Raw genomic sequence first — 27,888 nt, 5'->3', positions numbered from 1 at the left:
AGCCAATTAGCCTACCAGCATGTCTTTGGAGTGTGGGAGAAAACCAGAGTACCAGGAGGAAACCCACGCAGTCACAGGGAGAACATGCAAATTCCAGGCAGGATGTGCCTGGGTTGGGATTCGAACCACCGACCCCTAGTACTGCCAGGCGGAAGTGCTAACCATTTAGCCACTGTGCTGCCCATTTTTGGTGCGTTCCAGTGCATTTTTGGTGCGTTCCAGGGCATTTTTGGTGCATTCCAGTGCGTTTTGGTGCATTTCAGTACAGTTCTGTGCAGGAGAAATTCAGCTTGTTCTACTTTTTTCTTTTCTTTTTTTTTCATCCAGAAGCACTGATGTGAACTATGACATTGACAACCATATCACCTACTTTCTGTGCATTTTGGATGCAGGAAAAAAAGCAACTGAAACGCATGTCGTGTGAACTGGCTCTTATTTCTAATTCCAGGCACTACAGCACACTGCAATGCGTTACAGTACCTTGATAGGAGCTGGAAAAAAAATGCAATATGTCGTTGTCTTTTTTTTTTTTTAAACGCACTGACGTCATAGGACTCCATCCAAAACACAAAATCTCTGTTTTTGGTATTTCATTCTGGACAGTCCGGCCATACAGGTTATGGCGAGAAGAGACTAAAAGAATCAAAAAGCCCTCACTCTAATCAGCGCACAGCAGCATAAATCCTTCTTAGAACACGTCTCATTCCATCACATATCCCAAAAATAAGAGGATTATTCCTCATTTTAGGACAGTGGGCGGAGCTATGCAAATCATTGCTTTATTCCTCATTAACCAAATGCACATCCAGCAGCTCTGGTTTGTAGCACAATGTAGAATAATATTGTAGAGAAATTCACTGCAAAATGCATACATCTGTTTCAGGATTTCCATCCATCATCAGTGCAGTGCATGGAAACCATGGATTCTGTGGAGTAGGGCTTGAGAACCAATGAGACCATTAAAGTTATGGTGAGAAAATACCAAAACACTCAACTTTTGTGTTGTCAGCGTGGAGATTTTTTAAAAATTTCCTATCCCGGCGAATGGGTAAAGTCTTCCTAATGAGGAAACGCATTACCATTTGTCTGGGATATTCAGTTTTGGTGCACATTTAAAATGTTGGATACTGGCAACCCTTCCCAACTGCTGGTATGAAAAAAAAAATATTCAAATACTCACTTTACTTACTGCAAGCGGTGTGACACTGCCAGCCCAATTTTTATTTCTCTTCTGTTGACTCCTTCAGGTGTCTGCATCACTGCCTGTTGACTCCTTCAGGTGTTTGCATCACTGCCTGTTGACTCCTTCAGGTGTTTGCATCACTGCCTGTTGACTTCTTCAGGTGTCTGCCTCACTGCCTGTTGACTTCTTCAGGCGTCTGCATCCCCTGCCCATTGACTTCTTCAGGCGTCTGCATCCCTGCCTGTTGACTTCTTCAGGCGTCTGCATCCCCTGCCCGTTGACTTCTTCAGGCGTCTGCATCCCTGCCCGTTGACTCGTCCAGGCGTCTGCATCCCTGCCCTTTGACTCGTCCAGGCGTCTGCATCCCTGCCCGTTGACTCCTTCAGGCGTCTGCATCCCTGCCCATTGACTCCTTCAGGCATCTGCATCCCTGCCCGTTGACTCCTTCAGGCGCCTGCATCCCTGCCCGTTGACTCCTTTAGGCGCCTGCATCCCTTTCCGTGGTCTCCTTCAGGCGTCTTCATCCCTGCCCGTTGACTTCTTCAGGCGTCTGCATCCCTGCCCATTGACTCCTTCAGGTATCTGCATCCCTGCCCGTGGTCTCCTTCAGGCGTCTGCATCCCTGCCCGTCGACTTCTTCAGGCGTCGACTTTTTCAGGCATCGGCATCCCTGCCCATCGTCTTCTTCAGGCGTCTGCATCCCTGCCGGTTGGCTTCTTCAGGGGTCTGCATCCCTGCCCGTTGGCTTCTTCAGGCGTCTGCATCCCCTCTAATTAGCTCCAGAGGCAGGAAAACACACAGGGGCCATAAGGGGACCAGTACCCAAGAAGAAAATGAGCAGGGAAAAATGTTTGGTCCCCAGGGCAGGAAATCTATTATACTGCGGGATGGCTTAGGAAGAAGTGTTTGGAATCAAGACTGAGGAATAAGGTCGCAGATGCACAAGGAGCTATTTTAAATTACATTTTTACCCTGGAGTTGGGATTTAAGATATGCATCTATTTGTCAAATACTATTTTTTATATATATACTGTGGGCAGCACAGTGGCTAAATGATGTGGTATGACTTGACTCCTGTGCGTGCACACGGGGGTTCATTCATCTGGGCACCTTGATAGGCTGATGTGGTATGACTTGACTCCTGTATGCACACGGGGGTTCATTCATCTGGGCACCTTGATAGGCTGATGTGGTATGACTTGACTCCTGTATGCACACGGAGGTTCATTCATCTGGGCACCTTGATAGGCTGATGTGGTATGACTTGACTCCTGTGCTTGCACACGGGGGTTCATTCATCTGGGCACCTTGATAGGCTGATGTGGTATGACTTGACTCCTGTGCTTGCACACGGGGGTTCATTCATCTGGGCACAGAAGAGTTTCAAGAATGTACACTGAGCTTCACATGCTGCAGTTTTTTTTGGTGGTGGTTCACACTGAATGCAACTTCACTTGAAGTAGCGCAATTTCAAAGCCTCAGATCAGTGTGATTTGTACCTCTGATTTCACTGTGGCTTGCAACTATATTTAAAGTGTTACTAAACCCCGGACCCTGCATTCACTATATCTGGTCTCCCCGGACCCTGCATTCACTATATCTGGTCTCCTCGGACCCTTCATTCACTATATCTGGTCTCCCCGGACCCTGCATTCACTATATCTGGTCTCCCCGGACCCTGCATTCACTATATCCGGTCTCCCCGGACCCTGCATTCACTATATCTGGTCTCCTCGGACCCTTCATTCACTATATCTGGTCTCTCTGGACCCCGCATTCACTATATCTGGTTTCTCCGGACCCTGCATTCACTATATCCGGTCTCCCCGGACCCTGCATTCACTATATCCGGTCTCCTCGGACCCTGCATTCACTATATCTGGTCTCCTCGGACCCTGCATTCACTATATCTGGTCTCTCCGGACCCTTCATTCACTATATCTGGTCTCTCTGGACCCTGCATTCACTATATCCGGTCTCCCTGGACCCTGCATTCACTATATCTGGTCTCCCTGGACCCTGCATTCACTATATCTGGTCTCCCCGGACCCTTCATTCACTATATCTGGTTTGCCCGGACCCTGCATTCACTATATCTGGTCTCTCCGGACCCTTCATTCACTATATCTGGTCTCTCCGGACCCTTCATTCACTATATCTGGTCTCTCCAGACCCTTCATTCACTTTATCTGGTCTCGCACAGTTCACAGAACATGGAAATGCAATTATTGTAGTAAATATAAACTACTAAATACCTTTTTCTCATCAGTAGTATATAGCAGTCTTGTGACTTCTATCAGTGTCCAGCTAAGCACTGGTTAAAGCTTGTAGGGGAGTTTTCATTCTGCTCTGACTGTCCTCTGAGGCTGCAGGACCCCTGACCCTCTGGTCTAGACAGTGTTGATTGGCCCTGTGCTGATCACATGCACTCTCCCAAAGAAAAAAAAACTCTAGCCATACACACCAAACTGTGCATGTGCAGAGTGACTCCTAGAGCTCTGTACTATCAGCAGATGGATTGGGGACAGTAGAAGCAGGGGAGGATCAGAGAAGCCAGGATCAAACAGCCTTTTTACACAATGCAGAGGATTAACCCCTTAGGTTCCACAGTGAGTATAGCAAGCATGCTTTACTGCATCTACAGACTGATTGTACTGTTGTGGGTTTAGTAACACTTTGAGTCTTTTTTAGCCACACATGGATAGTATGAATAAAGTAGTAGGTAAGTACATTGCTGGATACCTCCTGTTCAGTACAGCTTGGTGAGATTTTACATGTGTGTGTGTAGCATTATTATTAGCAGCCCTTTCACTACAAGGTAACATTTCTATTTAATTACCCTTGAAGTGTAAATTTTTGTACTGCCAGAATTGTGTACTTTCCACAAATCAGAAGAGGCACAGAAAAGTATTTTTTATTTTGTAAAGCTAATAATATCTAGAGTGAAAACAAAGTCCTCTGAGAGCTATTTTTAGGTTTCTTATGTTGCTCACCGAAAAGCAGGAAAACTTTTTTTTTGATACTTGAGATACTGTAGTGAAGACATTGGCCACCCAAATCACACGGAAGCTTCTTAGATTGATCAAACCTCACTGTTGACACCTTAATACCCGAATCTGCACAGACCCAACGTTAGACTCAGGGGCGGACTGACCATTTGGAAACTCGGGCACTGCCCGAGGGCCCGGGGTCAGTAGGGGGCCCCATGAGATGCCCCTGGTATCTTTTTCATAGGCTTTTTTGAGTTTGGGCAAGGACACAGGGGCCCCATGATCCCCTATTGCCCGGGGGCCCCATGAGTTGTCAGTCCGCCCCTGGTTAGACTTCACCACTTCTGCTGCATTCCGTAAAACAAATGTAAACTCCAACAAGGGTGGAGAATTCCCATCAAGATGGCTGAAGCTTGTGGGTGGAGCCGGGAACCCAGGTGCCGAGATTATACCAAGATGTGTGGTTCTCAAGAGTTAGACAACGCAGGTGAATGGTTCCTGCTGACATCAACCCTGAGATATCAGTTTGGGGTGGACTAACTTTTTTTTTTTTGTTTCCTGTAAAAGTAAAGAAAGCTAATTAAACAGAATTTGTCTTTTTTTTTTAATTTTTTTTCATCTGAACTCTGATAAGAGCAAAAACTGGCAGACGTATGTTCAGATTTATGGGGTAAACAAGTTATGACTAATAGAGATCTTGTGCCAAATAAGCTTTTTACTTGCTTATCTGTGCTGGGAAGGTCAGCCTCCATTTGGGTACTAAAGTCTTTATAGCTCTGGATTTGTTGATTTTATTTTGCAGTCTGTGTGGTTGTTGCTTCACAAATGTAAATGGCAGAGTTGGTACAAGGTGTAGTATAACTTTGAATGATGCTGTCGTGCTTTTCTATGTTGGCATAGGGGGTATTTAAAGTGAACTTGTGCTTTGTCCATGCCAGGCCCATGCCAAAATACCAGCCCAGAGGCGGACTGACCATTTGGAAACTCGGGCACTGCCTGAGGACCCGGGGTCAGTAGGGGGCCCCATGAGATGCCCCTGGTACCTTTTTCATAGGCTTTTTTGAGTGTGGGCAAGGACACAGGGGCCCCATGATCCCCTATTGCCCGGGGGCCCCATGAGTTGTCAGTCCCCTCCATTGTGAACACTTGGTCCTGTGATTTGGCTGCTGAGCCATTCAATGCTGAATTGCGAGTAGAAGGTAAACGGTTAGAGATCTGCATTCTACTCTATACCTAGAAGTGCTAGATATACTTCACACCACCCAACAAACATAAGGTGAACTTTAGCTTGACATGTGCACACCGGAAATATTCATTTTGTATGGAATGCATTCATTCGTTGAAGAACCAATTCATATTCAGAATTCGATTTGTATCTTTTGGCATTCGTTTCGTTTATTCATTGGTTTAGGTCAGGGGTGGGCAAACTTTTTGACTTGAGGGCCGCAATGGGTTCATATATTGGACCTGGGGGCCGGACCAAGAGTAGATGAATGATGTGTATGTGTCATCCATAGTAAGTATAGTAATATTCCCCCATAGTAAGCATAGTAATTAATCCCCCATATAGTAATTCATCCCCCATAGTAATTCATCCCCCATATAGTAATTCATCCCCCATAGTAATTCATCCCCCATATAGTAATTCATCCCCCATATAGTAATTCATCCCCCATAGTAATTCATCCCCCATATAGTAATTCATCCCCCCTATAGTAATTCATCTCCCCTATAGTAATTCATTCCCCATATTAATTCATCCCCCATATTAAGTCCCCAAGTCCCCCCTGTGTCAATTCACTTACCTTTGCTCCGCGCGTTCCTCTCGCCATGTTCCCGCTCCGTTCCGGTCTTCAGGGCGGACTGTGAGAGGAGCCTAGCTCCCCTCACGTTCGTCACGCTGCCCCGCCTACACACATCCTGACAGCCATCCTGACAGTATCACGCTCCACGGGCCGGATTAAAAGGTCCACCGGGCCGTATACGGCCCGCGGGCCGTAGTTTGCCCATTGCTGGTTTAGGTGGATTCCAAAAATGTTGCATTTTTTTTCAGAAGATTGCTATACAGAGCATCCAGAAAGTATTCACAGCACTTAACTTTTGCCACATTTTGTAATCTCCAAATATAGTAACGCAGTGGTTCTCAACCTTCCTAATGCCGTGACCCTTTAATACAGTTCCTCATGTTGTGGTGACCCCCAACCATAAAATTATTTACCCAGTAATTATAATTCATGAGTGACGTTTTCCCTCCAATACTGCTGCTTTCAACACAGTAGCTGCTTTCAACACAGTAGCTGCTTTTAACAGAGTAGCTGCTTTCAACACAGCAGCTGCTTTCTACACAGTAGCTGCTCTTTACACATCGGAAATATGTGTTTTCTGATGGTCTTAGGGGACCCCTGTGAAAGGGTCGTTCGACCCCCAAAGGGGTCGCGACCCACAGGTTGAGAACCACTGTAGTAACGAATGTCAAGGTATCTGAAAAAAGTTATAATGAAACTTACAAATGCATCCGTTCCTTTGTTTTATTCAGATGATGTCACATGATTTGATAATAGTTTGGGCCGATGGGGAAATTAATTCAATTATCAAATTCGTATGAGAATTTGGATTCAGAGAACGAATGGATCTGAATTTCGTTCCATTCATTAATTCGAATGTACATGACGCTAGTCAATATTGTCCAATCAGCTAATGCCATTTCTCTTGATGAGTTGGACTCGAATCTAAAAATATTGAATCCTTCCGATTTGAATCTGTCTGATTTGATAATATAATTGAATATACAATGCATCCAGAAAGTATTCCCAGCGCTTAACTTTTGCCACATTTTGTTATGTTACAGTCTTATTCCAAAATGGATTAAATTCATTTTTTTCCCTCAACATTCTACAGACTATACCCCATAATGACAACGTGAAAGAAGTTCGTTTTGAAATCTTTGCAATTTATTAAAAATACAAAAAAAACCGAAAAAAAACCCCATATACATAAGTATTCCCAGCCTTTGCTCAATACTTTGTTGAAGCCCCTTTAGCACCAATTACAGCCTCAAGTTATTTGGAGTATGATGCTACAAGCTTGGCACACCTATTTTTGGGCAATTTCTCCCATTTTTCTTTGCAGTACCTCTCAAGCTCCATCAGGTTGGATGGGGAGCGTCGGTGCACAGCCATTTTAAGATCTCTCCAGAGATGTTCGATGAGGTTCAAGTCTGGACTCTGGCTGGGCCACTCCAGGACATTCACAGAGTTGGCTCGTAGCCACTCCTTTGTTATGTGGGCTGTGTGTTTAGGGTCGCTGTCCTGTTGAAAGATGAACCGTCGCCCCAGTCTAAGGTCCAGAGCGCTCTGGAACAGGTTTTCATCAAGGATGTGTCTGTACATTGCTGCATTCATATTTCCTTCGATCCTGACAAGTCTCTCAGTTCCTGCCGCTGGAAAACATCCCCACAGCATGATGCTGCCACCACCATGCTTCACTGTAGGGATGGTATTTGCCAGGTGGTGAGTGGTGCCTGGTTTCCTCCAGATGTGACACTTAGCATTCAGGCCAAAGAGTTCAATCTTTGTTTCATCAGACCAGAAAGTTTTGTTTCTCATGATCTGAGAGTCCCTCAGGTGCCTTTTGGCAAACTCCAGGTGGGCTGCCATTTGCCTTTTCCCGTGGAGAGTCTTCCATCTGGCCACTCTACCATACAGGCCTGATTGGTGGAGTGCTGCAGAGATAGTTGTTCTTCTGGAAGGTTCTCCTCTTTCCACAGAGAAACGCTGGTGCTTTTTCAGAGTGACCATCGGGTGCTTGATTACCTCCCTTACTAAGGCACTTCTCCCTCGATCGCTCTTTTTGGCCGTGTGGTCCACACTAGAAAGATTCCTGGTGGTTCCAAACTTCTTCCATTTACGGATGTTGGAGGCCACTGTGCTCATTGGGACCTTCAATGTTGCAGAAATAATTCTGTACCCTTCCCCAGACCTGTACCTTGATACAATCCTCTCTCGGAGGTCCAGATCCATACGTTATCTGAATCCAAATTCTCAAACAATTTTGAAAATTTAATTAATTTCCCCATCGGCCCAAACTACTATCAAATCATGTGACATCATCTTAATAAAACAAAGGAAACAGATGCATTCGTTTCATTATAACTTTTTTTTTCTCGGATACCTTAACATTCGTTACTATATTTGGAGATTCGTATACATCCAGATCTCTGAAAAATGAAGTTTTCGTCCGAGAAGCAGATTGAAACAAAGTGCACATGTCTAATTTAAGCAGTTGCAGGCAAAGCGCAGATATATTATATTGTAATGCTAGTGACATTTTTGCATATGGCCGTGGACCTAAGTTGCAGATCACCTAATATGGCAATTTTAACTTGGTTGTTTAGGTGTCTATATCTGCCGTTCTTCATCTTTTTACCCCAGAGTAACCATTCCCTAACTGGAAGCGGGAAGAATGCTTTCCTTACAATGGGCCTGAAAAGATAGTTGACTTCATGCCGCTGGCTATGCCAAGCAGCCTTGGCTTTGGAATTAGGTAGGCACCATCAGGAAGGAGGTAAATTAGCAATGACTCATGGAACCCCTAGCGTCCTCTGGGTGGGGGTTGAACACAAGAGTACAATTGGAACCCTGGAAGAGGATAGCTGGTCTACATGTTGGTGTACAACCAATTGTAAGAGAATGCTTCAGCTTAGGAACATCAGTTGATGGCACGTGAATATTTCTAGCATTTGCCTTTTGAGAAGGCAACTGTGAATTTGTTCAGATCGTTATGCTTTCTAACCTTTTTTGTAAATTGAGTATTTCTTGGTTTTAAGGCTTTTGTTTAGGGCTACCATAATGTTCACCTTGGCACGAATTAAAAAGTGGTCTGACTAGAGCAAGATGTAAACTTACCAAAACTGTTTCTCTTTTCTCCCTTCGATACCCATGTTCTCCTAAGACTTCCTGCAATTTTTAAAACTTTGGGCCAAGTTAGAAGTTAAACTCGGCCCCTCTCAATGTACAAACTCTCTCTGCCAAAAATGCAGAATCCAGATCTTTCTTTGTATCTCGCAATTCAGTCAGGGATTTTGTAATGGAGGTCCTACTGGCTGACATGTTCTCTGCCCCAGACTCTGGCTCAAGATGTAGGCAAGTTGTTTTTGTTTTTTTTTTCTGTTGGTGTACCAGTACATACATGATGACTTGACACTAATTAAAGAGACAATGTTACCTTGCTAATTCAGAGTAAGGCGACACATGTAATAGAATTTTACTTTTGTTACATTATGGCTTAGTGGTAAAGTTGAGTTAGACGTACTTATTTTGTGGTAGTGCAGCTTATAATTGTTTTTGTAGTACAGCGTTTTGGTGGTGATGGAACTGCTTAATTGGTGTTGGTTATTATTCTGCACATTGTAGAACTGGCAGTTAATTTGAATGCTATAGAAACATGTTGGGTAGATGTGGTGTGGTGTGGTATGGTAGGCAATGAACTCAAAGAGTCTCGATTGCCAAAAAACCTTATATTGTAAACTGAGTTCAACTTGTACCAACAAGCCCAGAGGGAAGGATCACCGTCCAGTGACACGTAGAACTGTTCATGGAGAGACAGCGACCCAAAGACCCAAGCATGCTGACCAGGGACGGACTGACAACTCATGAGGCCCCCGGGCAATAGGGGATCATGGGGCCCCTGTGTCCTTGCCCAAACTCAAAAAAGCCTATGAAAAAAGTACCAGGGGCATCTCATGGGGCCCCCTACTGACCCCGAGCCCTCGGGCAGCGCCCGAGTTTCCAAATGGTCAGTCCGCCCCTGATGCTGACAGCATCTGCCATGAGGGGCGGAATGCGGCATGGCCAGTCCAACCCAAAGAGGGAGCTTCCTGAGAAGGTAGACCTAGTCCCTACCCTCTCCCTCCTCCTCTGCAACCTTTCCCTAAAACTCTGCACTATACCTGGCAGGTGGGGAGCCTGTCCCTACACTACCCATTTACATAAAGTCCAACAATGGGACATTATTTCTTCCAATGATTCCAACAATAGGGCAATATTCCTTCCAGTAAAACAAAGGATGGGGCATTGTTTACTCCCACTGGCCACAGTTTGGCCTCCCTAAAGCCAAAAGGACATAAGATTGGCACTTTGTTTGAAAGGTTTGGCGACCCCTAACTTGAATTAATAGAAATAGGCTAGAAATTATTGAAATACTATGTGGACATGTGATATATAATTATTTATTTTTACCATAAACACACTTTTTTTAAAGTGGTTGTAAAGCTTAAAGGGTTTTTACTTAATTCTCTACATTAAGGTAAAAAAACCTTTTATATGTTTCTCGCCCCCCTGTCTTGATCCAGCAGTGTGCCTGAGAGCAGTGGTGCTCTTCCTCCCCACTGGACTCGGCAAGAGCAGTGGGAGCCATTGGCTCCTACTGTTGTCAATTAAATCCAATGAAGAGGGAGCAGGGGGTGGGGCTGAGCTGAACTGTGTGTGTCTATAGACACTGTCAGGAATGGACTTGCCAATAATGGTGGGACTCACTTGCCTTGTGGGCTGCATTACCAGGGCTGGCCAGCGGGTGCTCTCAGCAATCAGAGACTCAACCCTGCAGCCAGCCAAACACCTGAAGCTGATTATGCAGGTGTATTTAAGGGATGGCCAGACCTGCAGTCTGGGCCTTGGTGTGTGTTTTTCCTAGGCCCCTGTATCTTGTTACCTGCATCCCTGTTCCTGTTCCTGTCCCTGTCTCTGTCTGACTGATTCGTTGCTGACCCTGCCTGATCCGGACCTCTGCTGACTTCTCCTGTTTGATCCCTGGCTTGTGACCCCAACTATTCTCTGCCTGACCCCCTGTACCTACCTGCCCGTTAGTTGCTGTACCTGGCTCGTGACCTGACGACTCTCTGTCTGCTCCTCCTGTTCCTACCTGCCCGATTGTTATTGACCCGGCCTGCCTGACGACGCTTGCATTGTATGTATTGTTATCTGTGGGTGGTTTGGTTCGTATGCACTGTGTTATGTTTTAGTATTGCACTGCGTTTATGTATTGTTAGTGTTAATAAATTATATTGTTATAACATAGCTGAAACCTGCGTTTCCCTGCGTCAGTTCACATACCTCTGGTCACACCCTGGAGCCCTGACAGACACACGGCGTGACTTGGGATCGAGCCCATACGTGTGCCACCATAGGAATCTGCTTCCTATGGTGGTACATGGAGAAGAAGATGAGTCCGAATAGCTGGTGGGGGACCGTAGAGAAGGAGGTTTGGGGCTGCTCTGTGCAATACCAGAGCAGGTAAATATGACTTGTTTCGTTAAAAAAAAATTGAGTACTGTCCGTGATACTTTTTTTATTTGCACTAACATACAATTTTGAGGACAAGCTTTCGGGGAATGTCCCCTTCTTCAGGTCTAAGCAGTACTGAATCAAAGATTTAGCAGAATGTTAGAAGAGATTTAGGGGATGGGAAGAAAAAAACAGAGACACAGCAAAAGCAAAGTTTGGTGGGGGGGAAGACAACATTAGCAGAGGCAGTCATGCTTGAGCTGATAGTCATAAAACTGTTGGATAATGATTGAGGAATCCCATGTCCAAATTCAGGCCGTTATCTCTTGTGTCAAATAGAATTATCATTCTTAGTTCAAACGTTTTTCTTTCCTGAATGGATTTGAAATTTCCTTTAAGAACTAAATCCTTTAATAAACTAAAATTTTCTTTAAGAACTAAACTAATTCTATTTGACACAAGAGATAACGGCCTGAATTTGGACATGGGATTCCTCAATCATTATCCAACAGTTTTATGACTATCAGCTCAAGCATGACTGCCTCTGCTAGTGTTGTCTCCCCCCCCCCCCCCAAACTTTGTTTTTGCTGTGTCTTATCTCTGTTTTTTTTTTACCATCCCCTACATCTCTTCTAACATTCTGCTAAATCTTTGTTTCAGTACTGCTTAGACCTGAAGAAGGGGACATTCCCCGAAAGCTTGTCCTCAAAATTGTATGTTAGTGCAAATAAAAAAGGTATCACGGACAGTACTCAATTGTTCCTGTCGCAAATGCACTAATACGGCTACAATCACCTCAGTTAAAAAAACAAATGTTTACAATAATTTTAAGGCTTGCTTTCATTATTCTGAATATAGTTCAAAAATTGCATCATTGCAGAACTGCGAGCCTCATCCTATCCTTTCAGCACCTTGCAAGCCGGCACTTGCAGTTCCCCTGCAGCTGCAAAGGCCGTGGATCAATCGGCTACAATCGTCTTCTTCCACGGCATTCTTTTCATGGCGGTCCTTACCCAGAAGCCTTTTCAGTTGCTATTTCTGTCCGTCTCTACTTGTTGTCATGCTGCTGTAATAATTGTCAAGTGCAGAGTGTGTGATGTCTCCCTCATCCCCACGCTGACACATAGCAGGAGAATTGTGATTGTGTGTGAAAGGCCAGCCTCAGCCCTGTCTCCACATTCACTGATTATGTAAACATTGTGTTTTCCGCGCAGCGCGGCCCGCTGAGCGTACATAGAGAAAAAAAAAAAAGAAAAAGGAAAAATAATGATGATGGCAAGCATATGGGGAGGAATACAACTCCATAATCCCTCATTATTACACTAAAAACGTCTGTCTAAAAATAGCCGCCGCGGTGCTGCGGGTGAAGCTTCTGTGAATTAACAGCTGCCTCACGTATATATTTAATACGTAACCTCATGTTTTCTTGTATGCGGCTGAGTCAGAAATCTGTTTCTCTGTTAGAATTCCGGAACGCTCTTGTCTAGACTTCCACCTGCGTACAGACGTGACATACGCGCTCTGTGGATGCAGTATAGAGCTTCTATACCTGTAGAATAATAAAAGAATAGAGGATTTTTAGGGCCCCATTCACACCATAAGGAGCCCATTCACACCATAGGGGCCAAGTTAACAATAAGGAGCCCATTCACACCAAAGGGGCCCAGTCAGCCATAAGGGCCCCATTCACACCATAAGGATCCCATTCACACCATAGGGGCCAAGTCAACCATAAGGGCACCATTCCCACCATAAGGAGCCCATTCACACCAAAGGGGCCCAGTCAGCCATAAGGGCCCCATTCACACCATAAGGAGCCCATTCACACCATAGGGGCCAAGTCAACCATAAGGAGCCCGTTCACACCATAGGGGGCCCAGTCAGCCATAAGGGCCCCATTCACACCATAAAGAGCCCATTCACAACGTAGGGGGCCCAGTCAACCATAAGGACCTCATTCACACCATAAGGAGCCCATTCACACCATAGGGGGCCCAGTTAACCATAGAGGGCCCCATTCACACTATAAGGAGCCCATTCATACCATAGGGAGCCCAGTCAACCATAGAGGGCCCCATTCACACCATAAGGAGCCCATTCACACCATAGGGGGTCCAGTCAGCCATAAGGGCCCCATTCACACCATAAGAAGCCCATGCACATCGTAGGCGGCCCAGTCAACCAGGAGCTCATTTACACCTTAGGGGGCCAAGTCAACCATAAGGAGCCCACTCACACCTTAGGGGGCCCAGTCAACCATAAGGAACCCATTCACACCATAGGGGGCTCAGTCAGGCACAAGGGCCCCATTCACACCATAGGGGGCCCAGTCAACCATAAGGAGTCCATTCAGACCATAAGGGCCTCATTCACACCATAAGGAGCCAATTCACATCATAGGGGGCCCAGTCAACCATAAGGAGCCCATTCACACCATAGGGGGCCCTGTCAGCCATCAGGGCCCCATTCACACCATAGGGGGCCCAGTCAACCATAAGGAGTCCATTTAGACCATAAGGGCATCATTCACACCATAAGGAGACAATTCACATTATAGGGGGCCCAGTCAACCATAAAGAGCCCATTCACACCATAGGGGGCCCAGTCAGCCATAAGGGCCCCATTCACACCATAAGGAGCCCATTCACACCATAGGGGGCCCAGTCAACCATAAGGAGTTCATTCAGACCATAAGGACCTGATTCACACCATCAGGAGCCCATTCACACCAGAAGGGGCCCAGTCAACCATAAGGGCCCCGTTCACACCATAGGGGACCCAGTCAGCCATAAGGGGCTCATTCACACCGTAAGGGGCCCAGTCAACCATAAGAGGCCCATTCACACCAGATACATTGGGTTGCATAGACAAAGCAATTTGCCTTGAGTCGTATGAATTCCGTTTGAACCACTGTCCTGCATTTGAGGCACATCAGCAGCGCTTCCTTTATGATATGATATTGCCTCTGCTCTGCATGAGCCTTAAGGCAGATGTAAAGACAGTTTGTGGAAGCACTGTGTTTTTTTGTTTTTGTTTTTTTCGTAAATTTTTTTTTTTAAATAGTTGTTTTCATTATTTTTTATCATCCATTGTTAAATCTCAGTGTTTGCGGATGTCATGCAGCCTTTTTTGCAGCAACCTCTCATCTATGTTCACTCCTGCCGTGGCTGCATGGTGTTTCTCATTATGGGTTTTCTGAACAGTGAACCATGCCTGCGTACTGGTGGCCATACACACGTCGGAGAATTATTAATTTTTTTTTTCCAATAGATTTCATCCAATACGAATCATTGATCTATAGCCAACAATTCATTTGATTGATATGCCACACACAGGGAAGTAAATTTCAATTGATAGTTAAGGTATGATCGTTACTTGCAGTTGCAAGCCATTGATTGCATCTCTGTTTTTCAGCATGTAATATAATCAAAACCAAGGGTCTCAAAACTGTGACCTAGGGGCCAAATGTGGCCCTTTTGCTTGCCTTTATCTGGCCCTCAAGGCACTATTCCACTGATACAAGGCACAATCCCTACTATATGACACCATCTATGAGAAACCGTTCACTCCACTGACACCAACGATGGGGCACTACTTTTACTAACAACAACAATGACGCACTATTCCTTCCACTCACAATGGAGCAATATTCCTCCCACCGACACCAGTAATGAGGCACTACTCTTTTCACTGAAACCAACAGTGAGGTATTATCCTTCCACAGGGCTTTTTTTCTCAGATAATAGGTGCAGGAACTTACCCTGTCTGAGTCACTTCTTGTCTCCGCCCCCCTACCTACCTCCAAGCACCATCCCTTGGTTCCACCTCATCTTCCTGTACGGCTCCTTTTAGAAAATACAGAGCCAAGTATCATTTTGTGGTGCTAAGATATTTGTATGGAATTTGTTAATAACAAGAAAAGCAATAAAATAGATTCCCCGCAGTTAGCAGCAATAGACCCCCCACAGCAGCAATAGACCTCCATGCAAACATAGATCCCCAGCAGCCAACATCACTAGACCTTTCCAGCACACCCCAGCACCCCTTGCAATGGCATATATTTAGTGCTGAAGGTACTGGAACTTCTTTCCTCCGTGTTCCCACTGAAAGAAAGCTCTGTCTCTCTAACTGACACCAACAATGGGGTACTATTCCTCCCACTGACACCAACAATGGGGTACTATTCCTCCCACTGACACCAACAATGGGGTACTATTCCTCCCACTGACATCAACAATGGGGTACTAATCCTCCCACTGAAACCAACTATGTGGCACTATTCCTCCCACTGACACAAACAATGGGGTACTATTCCTCCCACTGACACCAACAATGGGGTACTATTCCTCCCACTGACACCAACTATGGGGCACTATTCCTCCCACTTACACCAACAATGGGGTACTATTCCTCCCACTGACACCAACAATGGGGCACTATTCCTCCCACTGACACCAACAATGGGGTACTATTCCTCCCACTGACACCAACAATGGGGTACTATTCCTCCCACTGACACCAACAATGGGGTACTGTTCCTCCCACTGACACCAACAATGGGGTACTATTCCTCCCACTGACAACTATGGAGCACTATTCCTCCCACTTACACCAACAATGGGGCACTGTCCCTCCCTTGACATCAGCAATGGGGCGCTATTCCTTCCATTGACACAAACTATGGGGCACTATTCCTGCTACCCACACTAACAATTGGCACCATCCCCCCCTCCTACTGACCACAGGCTCTCTGTAATTTTATTACTCCCACTGGCCACCAAGCCTCAGACATTGTTTACTCCCACTGAAGCTGGGACATTTTCTACACCCACTGGCCACCAGAAAATTTAACCTGACATATCCCATGGCACATGGTGCTGCTGGGCAACTGTTCTCATTGAAGTCAATGGGACCATGCCGTAACCATATGTCAACCACTTGGCTTGCGTTTGAAGCACATTATTGCAATGCAAAATCCCCGTTGGGATCAGAAAAAAACAGGCATTCAGGAGGCTGCAGTATTACCTCCTGAACTCATGCAAACCATTGTTCAACCATGGATTGCTTTTCAAAGGGGCGGTAAACTCTCCTTCAGTTTGGCAAGGCCCTACAGGATGACATTTAGTTGACTATTGCATCATGTATCCTAAACAAATGCCATGTATTTTATTTTAAAAATTGTTTAACATTTTTTTTCTTTTTTTTGTATATTGATGTCACTGATCTCCCCCCAACCTTTTCCCAGCCATTTCCTGTCTACATGCACATACCCCATTCTTGACTTCCAATCATTGCTTTGGACCGCCTTCCTGTTGGTGACAACAATGGAGAGCATGGTTTGGAGACAAATGTCACCATATAACAGGAAGTGCTTGAACAAGGACATTCATGGCAGGATCACTAGGTATTATTTTAACGAAAGCTGTAGGTTAAAACACACATGAATATAACTTTTGGAATGACATTAACATGTTAAAGTGTATATGAGATTTTATTGATTGGGTTTACCCATTGGTAAATCTGGTGAGATGCTTCCATACAAAATTTGGCCATAGATGGATCAAAATTGGGCTGGTTCAGCGGCGACTGGCTGAATATCGACCCATCTATGGCCATCCCATCTAACAATCGGTTTCTGTTGAATGGGAGTGTCAGAAAACCTTTGTCGATCAGTGGCTTTAGCTGCTGATCCGTGTATTCTCACAGCAGGTAGTATTCCCGCATCCACCTTGAATATGTAGATGGAGGAATCTGTTCATTTTTTTTTCATTCAGTCTGCTGGCTGAATGAAAAAAATACGATCCGTCTATGGCCAGCCTAACCGTCCCCAGAATGTTTATTTATCATGGAGGAATTTACGTAAGCTGGAAAGGCTGATAGTAACTAGGTTCTAAATTTATTGGAAAAGTAGTCCTTTCTATGAAAGACCACTTAGCAGGCCACGTTCACAGAATGAGCATACTAATTTGTTCATAGGCTAAAATATCCTGTTTTTTCCCTTTCTATTTAATGGAACGCATCAATACATTTGCTGAAGAAGATGTTAATAATATCTACACGTTTTTTGGTGCACTGGGAAATAAACAATTGATTAAACTATATAAAAATCAATAGTACTCATGCTTATGAGTAACTTAACAGCCTGTCTACATTATTCTCTGCAATTATTTGGAGATATGTGCCTGCTCAGCTTGTTTTGTGGTTTTTGCTTGGATTCAATGATGATGTCTTTTGGGCATTCCCAAATGCTCCCACGAGGCCGTTAAAGTAGATGTAAACCCAGACACTAAAATCTCATACTCTATAAGCTTTACTGTGTTAATAGGAATTCAAAAGCGGTTTTCAATATTTTTAAATCTGCTGCTCCTTATAGGAGTGCTTGGTGATCCCGCCATGATGGTCCTTGCTCAGGTATTTTTCTTTTACGAGGTGACAACTGTCTCCCAATTGCATTGTCACCCTGTCACATGCACCTCTGGTGGAGGGTAGAAGTAGCCATGCTGACAAACTAGCATGGCCAACCGTTATCATCATCAGCAAGCCAGTCTGGAGCACTAATGGGCAGCCAATGCTGGAGGAAGTTCATGTAGCCTACCCAAACGAACGCTATCCCCACTCCAGTCGATCCTAAACTCAGCGGCTAGACTCATCCACCTCACCAACCGCTCCACATCTGCCTTTCCTCTCTGCCAATCCCTTCATTGGCTCCCGATTGCCCAACGCATCAAATTCAAACTGCTAACTCTGACCTACAAAGCCATTCACAATGCCGCCCCGAACTACATAACTGACCTGATACAAAAATACTACCCTACCCGTGCCCTCCGCTCCTCACAGGACCTCCTACTCTCTAGCTCCCTGGTCTCCTCCTCCCACGCCTGATTGCAGGACTTCTCCAGGACTTCCCCCATTCTCTGGAAATCCCTACCCCAATCCATTAGACTGTCACCTACCCTCCTCACCTTCAGGCGCACCCTGAAAACCCTCCTCTTCAGGGAAGCCTACCCCAACCTCACCTAACACCCGACCTCACCTAACAACTAACCTCCTGCACTCCTCCCACCACTCCATCCCCCACAGCCATCTCCTCCTGTACCACTTTCCCCTCCCTCCTAGATTGTAAGCTCGAAAGAGCAGGGCCCTCGAACCCCTCGTGTAGTGTATTGTTACTGTCTTGTCTCATGTTCTGTCCCCCTTGCTACTGTACAGCGCTAAGCAAACCCTTTGGCGCTATATAAATACTGTATAATAATAATAATGTAGACCAGAAGGGGGCTGGAAGAGATTAGTAACACTGAGAAGCATTTTTTTTTATGGTTTACGGTGCTTTAGCAAAAAAATTGTTGACCAGTTAGAGTTTAGATATTTTTTAGTTGGATAGAAAGTAATTAGATGGGAGGAAAAACCATACCCAATGGCTGTCATTTAATCCAAGGCAAGTTGGGACCCATGTTAAGCTACACCTTTCCTTCCCGCATAGCCTGCATAGGGTCAAAGCTGGCAGAATGGACACAGGGCTCGTTCTTATGCGACAGTCCTTGCTGCAGTGAATCGTTTTCCAGAGGGTGGTTGACGGTGGTGAAGAGGCAATATGTCTCCTCCCGACTGCCTGTTTTAACCCTTAAAGCTTGTTGCACAATGCAGGTAGGAATTGGCTGACTCAGTAAAGCTGCACTCATTGTCTGGTTGATCTGTTCTTGACCAGTGTTCAGGGAGAGACCGAGTTAATGGACTGAGCCACTGACAATTCTTCTAGAAGAGCCTATCTTAGCCTTTTTATGACAGAGAAATCTCAAGTCTTGGGGAACTCCTGCTAAAACCAATTTTGAGGGATAGCGAAAAAAGGTCCCCTTACTTTGGTGGTGAGTAAAAAGAGTGCCCCCTTACAGACGGAGAGTCATTGGAGTCATGCCACTGGCTCTACCAAGTGGTGTTGGCCCCAGAACTACATAGATGCCATCTAATTGGAGGCAGAGGCGGACTGACCGAGGGCCCGGGGTCAGTAGGAGCCCCATGAAATGCCCCTGGCACCTTTTTATAGGCTTTTTGGGTGTGTTTTGAGTGTGGGCAAGGACACAGGGGTCCCATGATCCCCTATTGCCCGGGGGCCCCATGAGTTGTCAGTCCGCCCCTGATTGGAGGCCAATCAACTGAAACTCAAAGAACCCCTAGCAATCTCTGGAGGAACCCTGACTTAGGATGGCTGCACTAGAGGTATGTAAGTGTGTGTATATTGGTGTTAACTGAGAATCTGTTAACTGAATCTAAATAATTCTGCCAGAGAAGCAGCAATTAATGTCTAAACAAGAACCTCATGGCATAAATGGCCGAACTAATACTTTGTGACTAGAGGTGTGTGGGCAGGGGTGGACTGACGATTTGGAAATTCGGGCACTGCCCGAGGGCCCGGGGTCAGTAGGGGCCCCATGAGATGCCCCTGGTACCTTTTTCATAGGCTTTTTTGAGTTTGGACAAGAACACAGGGGCCCCATGATCCCCTATTGCCCGGGGGCCCCATGAGTTGTCAGTCCGCCCCTGAGATGGAGGCTTTATCCATCATGCTTTGGCTACTTATGTGTATGCAAAACCAAAACTATTTTTTATTTTGTACATAGGGAATGATCAGAAGTGTTTCTAAAGTCTAAAGGTTTTAAAGTAGTTGTAAACTTTTTTTTTTTAATAATAAACATATCATACTTACCTTAGGCTTTTTTGAGTTTGGGCAAGAACACAGGGGCCCCATGATCTCCTATTGCCCGGGGGCCCCATGAATTGTCAGTCCGCCCCTGAGTACTGCTTACATTGACAATATCTTTAAAACCGCATATAGTAAATATTAAGAAACCTTTCAGCCATCCAGGAGAGTCCTAGTTCCTTGTATCTGCTCTCTTCCACTCTCCAAAATGGTCGCGGCTCCACTTCCGGTTCCTCATATACATCTGACGTCACTTCCCTTTGACGTGTTTCGTCATTGGACGTAATCATAAAGGGTTATATGCGGCATATACCCCTGTGTGTGGGGTATATTCTAAGTAGGTCAATAAGACTTTTAGTACAATTATCCTTTAAAATGCCCCCCCCCCCATCATCTCTCCTGATTCCTACAGTTATCTGCCCCCCACTCTCCATGTATCTATATTTTTAGCCACAAAATAGTCTCCCAGCTGATCCATGTATGGGCAGCAGAATCTCTCTTTATTATTTGGAAAGATTGTCCACAATTGGGACAGATGTAAGGGGTTTATATAAAATATATAAAGTTTCAAGAAAAGCCTCTCAAGAAGGGAAAGTTAATAGGCCAGAGCTTTGAGGGTCTTGTTTTATCAGGCCTACTAGAAAAAACTAGGAATTTCATCTTTTGTCAAGATGTTCGGCTTTGACTTTGTTCTGAAATATTTGTCAGCTTAGAAACAATGTCTTTTTAGTCTCCGCTTGGAATGGGAGAGCACATAAGTATTTTCTCCTAAAAGAAAATCTTTGGTCAGTCCAACTTCTTGAAATAAACTTTGTCCTGCATTCCTTTTTAACTTTGCTTCCTGAACCAACTACAGTCTTAGAAATTGACCTCCATTTCGGCAAGAAATTCTTTTCAGCAATGTAGCTTATCCTTGTGTGCCCTTTTGTTTGCACAGGTGCTGTGCAATGCCTTGGGCTATAGAGATTCATTCTTTGCTGTCTGACTTTATTGTCACAAATGTTCTAAGTGGTGGCACTGTGTTCTTGTACTCGTATTCTCAGATATTCTCAGTATGTGCACTAGGTTTAACAGATATTGAAGAATATAACATGTCACTATACACCTGCAGCTAGAGCTTTTTAACCTACCATGCATACAAGTTCTTGGTGTTGAAGCTGAATACATGCCTTCCGTGGTAGTTGGCGGTCACGGGCAGGCAAATTGTTATAGCATTCAGAAGCTTGTTAGGTCATTGTGGGAGTCAGCAGGTAGTTTTCATGGAGCCAAGGAACATGTGACATCAAAAGAAGGCTTTGTCGTCAACTAAAAGTCTTCAGGCTACCAGGCAGTTAGGATTTGTCCAACCTTGACAGTAGGCCACAACATTTACTGACGTGATTGCTGGCTTTACCTTTTGTGCTTGCATTTCAAAACTTCTATGCCTTTCTGGCAAAAACAAAGGGTTGCTTAGAAGAACAATGAAAGGGCTTGCAAGTCAGGCATGGCAGAAATGCCAAGTTTCTGGAGTGGTGCTTGGCTGGCACTCGGCAGACATCAGGAGTGGGCTCCAAGCTTCAACTTTTCAAAGGCTATTTTATAGTAAATATGCCAAATAAATAATCAATCAATGATAAATATAAAGTCCCCCTACCCTAAATCACAAACATAATAAATTCCAATTAAAGTCCGAAATAAAAATATATACCACACATATATATCAAATGTCCCTCTTGTGTAATAAATTAGTGCATCCAAAATTAAGTCCAAGTGTATAGAGCCTCCCAACGGCTTGCACAGGCTGGATTACCTCAAAAACAAAAAAAAAAATACATAGTGCATTATCCTTTAGTAAATCATAATAACATGTGAGGTCACTCTGGTGATAATCACACAAGTGAAAAAAAAAATAAAATTAAATAATAATATAGTGAAAAACGTGTATGTGAATCACTCTTCAGTGCCACAAATCACACAACACAGTGTCAGGGATGCGGGTGTGACCAGAAGTGTGTGGACTGACATAGGGAAACGTAGGCTTCAGATATAGTAAATAATATAATTTATTAAGACTAACAATACAAACATAAACGCAGTGCACCAAACCCCAAGCTAACACAAATACATACAACAAGGTGAAACAAACCTAAACTGATATGGATACACAGGTACATACACATATAGAGCACAACGTAGTCAGGCAGGCCGGGTCGATAACTATCGGGCAGGTAGGTACAGGAGGTCAGGCAGAGAATGGTCAGGGTCACAAGCCAGGGATCAAACAGGAGAAGTCAGCAGAGGTCAGGATCAGGCAGGGTCGGCAACAAGTCAGGCAGGAACAGGAATGCAGGTTACAAGATACAGGGGCCCATGGAAAAACACACACCAAGGCACACTCTGCAGGTCTGGCCATCCCTTAAATACGCCACCTGCAATCAGCCCCAGGTGATGGCTAATTGCCGAAGTGAACCTCTGGTTGTTAAGAGCATCCGCTGGCCAGCCCTGATACTGCAGCCCACAAGGCAGGTGAGTCCCACCACTATTGGCAAGTCCATTCCTGACACACAGTGTGCACTTCTAATTAAAGTAAGGAGTGGGTACCCTTACCAATATCACAAGTAAATCTCGCCTTAATGTTAATCCAAGAGCTACACGATGGAATAAGCCCTCCTGCAGATATCCACAAGGATTACCATGACTTCATAACACCACCTAGGTCCATCCACACTAGCACTTCAGATGTCTTCCCACAGTGTACTCCATCCAGATACCCATATAAGGAACAAAAATAGTGTAATACTGCCACACACTAAAATCTTTAAAGCTTTAATAGTACTGCTTACATTGACAATATCTTTAAAACCGCATATAGTATATATTAAGAAACCTTTTAGCCATCCAGGAGAGTCCTAGTTCCTTGCAGTTGTTCTCTTCCACTATCCAAAATGGTCACTGCTCCACTTCCGGTTCCTCGTATACGTCTGACGTCACGTCCGTTTGACGCGTTTCGTCATTGGACGTAATCATAAAGGGTTATATGCGGCATGGCAAAGCAACAGGTTGACTTTAAAGCCTGGTCCTCCTAGGGCATTTAACTTTCAAATTGCTCCCCACCCCTCCATTTATCCGTAAAGTGAACAAAGAAAATTTCTGGTAACCTGGGTATGTAGGACCATGTGACTTACGTTACCTTTCTTGTGCGTGGCGATTTGTCCAGCACTGTCACATAAGGGTGTGCTGACAGTCAACCCGTTGTAAAGCCCTGACTTTAAATCCAGCTCAGAACTTACCCAGGGCTATTTTTTCTAGCACCCAGAGACGATATTGATGAGGGGGAAAAGTGAAGTGTTTTCTGATGGGTTGGGAGGAGGTATTCAAGTAAACCTCTTGCTCTAACCTCATGGACAAAGCAAAGGTTCACTTTAAGCTGTCTGTAGACTTTAGATGATATTTGCACAATCCTCCTAATTTATATCGGAGTTAATTAACAATTTTCTTTCCTTATTTAGATATGTACATAGGCATAAATGGTTATATCACCTGAACTACATGTCTATGTACATGGTAGGACATTATCGGCATAAACCTGAGGCTGTATTGGAGGTCAGCAATGAAAATCCAATATGGACAACTTGCTTTCTCATGGGAATGATCATTTAGTGATGTAAGCTAAAGTATACTTAACCTCCCTGGCGGTATTCTCGAGTGTAGCTCGGGGTAAAGTTTCAGTACCAAAAGCGGTAACCCCGAGCTACACTCGGCTTACCATGCGACGTTGCACAGGGATTCCCTACAGCGCTTACCTTGTCCTTCGCTCCCGCGATGCGCCCCTGCAGCGTCCCCGGCCATCTCCTCCGGCCGATGCCAGCATCTGCCTTCCATGTTCCGGTCCCTGTGATGTCGGGACGTACGGGCGCCGGAACCGGCGGCAAATTTGAAAATCTAAAAAAAAATTACTTTTTTTTTTAAAACTATTATTTCATAGCAAAACATTCCTGTATCAAAGCATTTCACATACATTTTGTCAATACTGCTTTGTCCTGTGCCCTGCCTGCATTTTGACTGTTCTTTCTGCCTGGAAACTTAGAAAAGTCCACGGCGTCCAAAAAGTGTCCCTTTAGGTCAAAATCGGTTTTAGACCGGCTAGAGAACAGCGATAGTAAATCAGAACCACTTGCAGAATTGAGTGATAATGATTTGTGGGGGAAATTCGTCATCAGACACTGAAAACGATTCTGCGACTTTGCTCAGTGATGTGCGAACTTGGCGCTCTATTTCAAATTTCAGTGTTTTTGGTTTAATTATATTATTGAATTACATTTATTATTATTATATTATTATTTTTTATGAGTATTTATTAAATTATAATTTATGATTTCGTGTTTCAAGTTTTTTCATATCCGGAATGTATACTAGACTCTTGTTCGGACAGATTTCAGGGAGTTATTCCTAATGCACTGAGCCACTGACAATTCTTCTAGAAGAGCCTATCTTAGCCTTTTTATAACAGAGAAATCTCAAGTCTTGGGGAACTCCTGCTAAAACCAATTTTGAGGGATAGCAAAAAAAGGTCCCCCTACTTTGGTGGTGAGTAAAAAGTGTGTCCCCTTACAGACGGAGAGTCATTGGAGTCATGCCGCTGGCTCTACCAAGTGGTGTTGGCCCCAGAACTACATAGATGCCATCTAATTGGAGGCAGGGGCGGACTGACCATTCGAGCATTTGGGCACTGCCCGAGGGCCCGGGGTCAGTAGGAGCCTACAATTACAGGCCTACAATAAAAAAAAATACATATTTCCGTGAAAAAAATGTACCGCTTTCAGCATCAAAAATCTGAAATAATCAGACCGCCAGGGAGGTTAAACCCTCATTTTAAAATGAGTCCATTTCTTAAAGATTTGGTTGTATCGTTTTTTGGTTTTTTTTTAATGGAAGCCTAATTTTTGCTCATCAAGCCTGTGACCTCTTCAGTGCACATACCGGCACAGCAAGGATTCTTTTCTTTAGTGCTTTGTGTGAAGTAGAAGCTCGTGTGTCATTAAATATAATAGTGGTGTAACGCTGATAACTAAATGTGCAAACTCCACAATAATAAGATAAAAAACATAAATCACATAAATGAGTGAATATAAATATATAAGTGATAGTTCTTTCAAGATCTAGAAAAACAGTGTCTCAAACTATGATATTATCAGTACACAAAGTGCATATGATGAAGCTGGTCCTATGCCCGGACCCTCATACAGTGACAATACCCAGTCCCACTTGGGACCAAACCCCAAAAGACTAGGTGCTATATACAGTGGATCCCAAAATAAGGGATATGATCACAAACAAAGTGAATGATATATAAAGTGTATCCCAAAATTGTGATATAAACCAAATAAAGTGACTAGTGAATAATGTTACTGACCTAATATCCAAGTACCGCCCAGCACGCACACTCCGCTCCTCACAAGACCTCCTTCTCTCTAGTTCCCTGGTCTCCTCCTCCCATGCCCGCCTCCAGGACTTCTCCAGGGTGTCACCCATCCTCTGGAGCTCCCTGCCCCAACCCATCAGATTATCACCTACTCTCCTCTCCTTTAGGTGCACCCTGAAAACCCACCTCTTCAGGGAAGCCTACCCCACCCCCTGCTAACTTGCCAACTTCCTCCACTCTTCCTACCACTCCATCCCCCACAGCTATCTCCTCCTGTGCCACCATCCCCTCCCTCCTACATTGTAAGCTCCAAAGAGCAGGGCCCTCGATCCCCTCATGTTTTGCATTGTATTGGTATTGTTCTGTCACATGTTCTGTCCCCCTTTGTAATGTACAGCGCTGAGCGAACTATTGGCGCTTTATAAATACTGTATAATAATAATAATATTAATGTTAAACACAATATATAAACATAAACTTCATAAACGCATAAAACGATAAAAAGTGTTCAGCACATTGCAAAGCATAGCAAAGATGGTAATTACTGCCAAAATGTGCCTATATCTTCAAACCAACGTACTATAGTGCTGGTGCAGATGGTGAGCATATCTCCTTAGATGGCAGGCATGCCCCCTCACCTCCTTGCTGCGACCCAAAAGGGTCAACACGCCTTTTGGATCACTCTGGATCCTACACGTACCAACTCTCCAGGTCGCTCTGATTCCACTGAACCTCACTGGTAACTTCCTTCTAATATAAATCACTCTTCCATTCAGGGATAAACGCAGTGCAGGCCAATAATTGAGTATCACATTACAGCTATGAAAGGGCAAAAAAAAACAAGTCTCCCATAGTGCAACACTATTTAATATGTTAAAAGCATGATAAATCGTCAAATATTGCACTTACATTAATGCAGATCAAAGAAGGCTTGTCACACCACTCAGTATGGGTGTACTGTGTAAACCCGGTGTAGCAAGATAGCGCTCCGCCGGAAGTGCGTCACCACGTCGTATCTACGCGTTGCGTCACGTACAGGTGACTTCCTCAGGATAGCGTCTGTAACGGACCGCCTGACAGCACCTCTATGAGTCCCCCGGTAGAGCCTCCCCAGAGTGCGGAGTCTAAGCACCGGAGCACTTGTTCACCAGGGCCCCTGATGGTGGGGATGGACTTGGAGCGCTCCGGTACCAGGTCGCAACTACCAGGTATCTCCAACAGGGGTAGAGGAGTCTGACAGGGGCTCCAGAGAGCTAGGAGTCTGATGTAAGGGAGCCTAGTGATTCCTGCGGGGTGGATGGATGGATGAGCTAAATCAGAGTCATGCAGGCCGGGTCGGTAACTAGCAGATCGGTAAGGTACAAAACGGTAGGCAAAGGATAGTCGGGTCACACGCAGGGTCAATACCAGGAGGTCAGATCTAAACGGGAACATCCAGGAGCAGAGTCAGGCAAGCCAAGGGGTCAGGACGGGAGAAGGCAACAAGGTCAAAACAATCCAGATCAGAAGTACTCACACACAGGTAACAGGATACAAAGACCATTCGGCAACAAGTGTCTGTGCAGGGCTGGTTTAAGTAGCCCGCCCTGCACCTGACAGGCGTAGCCTGGGTCCCAGTGCCTGCCTAGTACTGTCCAGACGACGGGTGCGCCTGGGTCCTAGTGCCCTGCCACCTATACGTCTCCGCAGACACCTACACATGTGTAGACTCATGCGTCACGATGGTTCCTGACAGCGTCCTTTAGCATGTGTCATTAACCCTTTGAGGACCGTAAGGTTTTGGAACGCCAAAAGAATCAATTTTTTTGTTTTTAAAGTTCGTACACTTCAGTTGCTGTAACTAAGCCATTTCATGAAATAATTGGCAAAAAGCTAGATCCATGTGTTGTTTGTTGATAAGAACTAATATTTTGACTCAAACCAAAAAAAAAAAAGAGTTTTAAGTTCTTAATCAGATGATACACGCAATTACAAACATGGGACAAATATGTCCCTCGGTCCTCAAAGGGTTAACTCTGTTTTTAGACCTGGACAGAAGCCTACAGGACAACACTGCACTTGCAGGATGAAAGTGCAAGGCATTGTTGTCCAACTAGAGCCAGGATATTGATTTAGGACAGTGGTTCTCAACCTGTGTGTCGCGACCCCTTTGGGGGTCGAACGACCCTTTCACAGGGGTCCCCTAAGACCATCAGAAAACACATATTTCCGATGTGTAAAGAGCAGCTACTGTGTAGAAAGCAGCTGCTGTGTTGAAAGCAGCTACTCTGTTAAAAGCAGCTACTGTGTTGAAAGCAGCAGTATTGGAGGTCAAACGACACTCATGAATTATAATTACT

General features: G+C 44.8%; 1 protein-coding gene across 1 annotated transcript in view; it reads left to right on the top strand.

The window, feature by feature from the left end:
• The window catches only part of PRR12 (proline rich 12), a 179,517-nt gene that overhangs the window by 101,474 nt on the left and 50,155 nt on the right, over positions 1 to 27,888 (top strand). The gene's annotated exons all lie outside the window — the stretch shown is intronic.

Source organism: Staurois parvus, unplaced genomic scaffold (assembly GCF_062004578.1).
Source record: "Staurois parvus isolate SC_StPar_1 unplaced genomic scaffold, SC_StPar_1.0 ptg000827l, whole genome shotgun sequence".
Lineage (NCBI taxonomy): Eukaryota > Metazoa > Chordata > Amphibia > Anura > Ranidae > Staurois > Staurois parvus.
The sequence above is the reverse complement of the archived record's forward strand: the minus strand, read 5'-3'. Positions and strand labels throughout refer to the sequence as shown.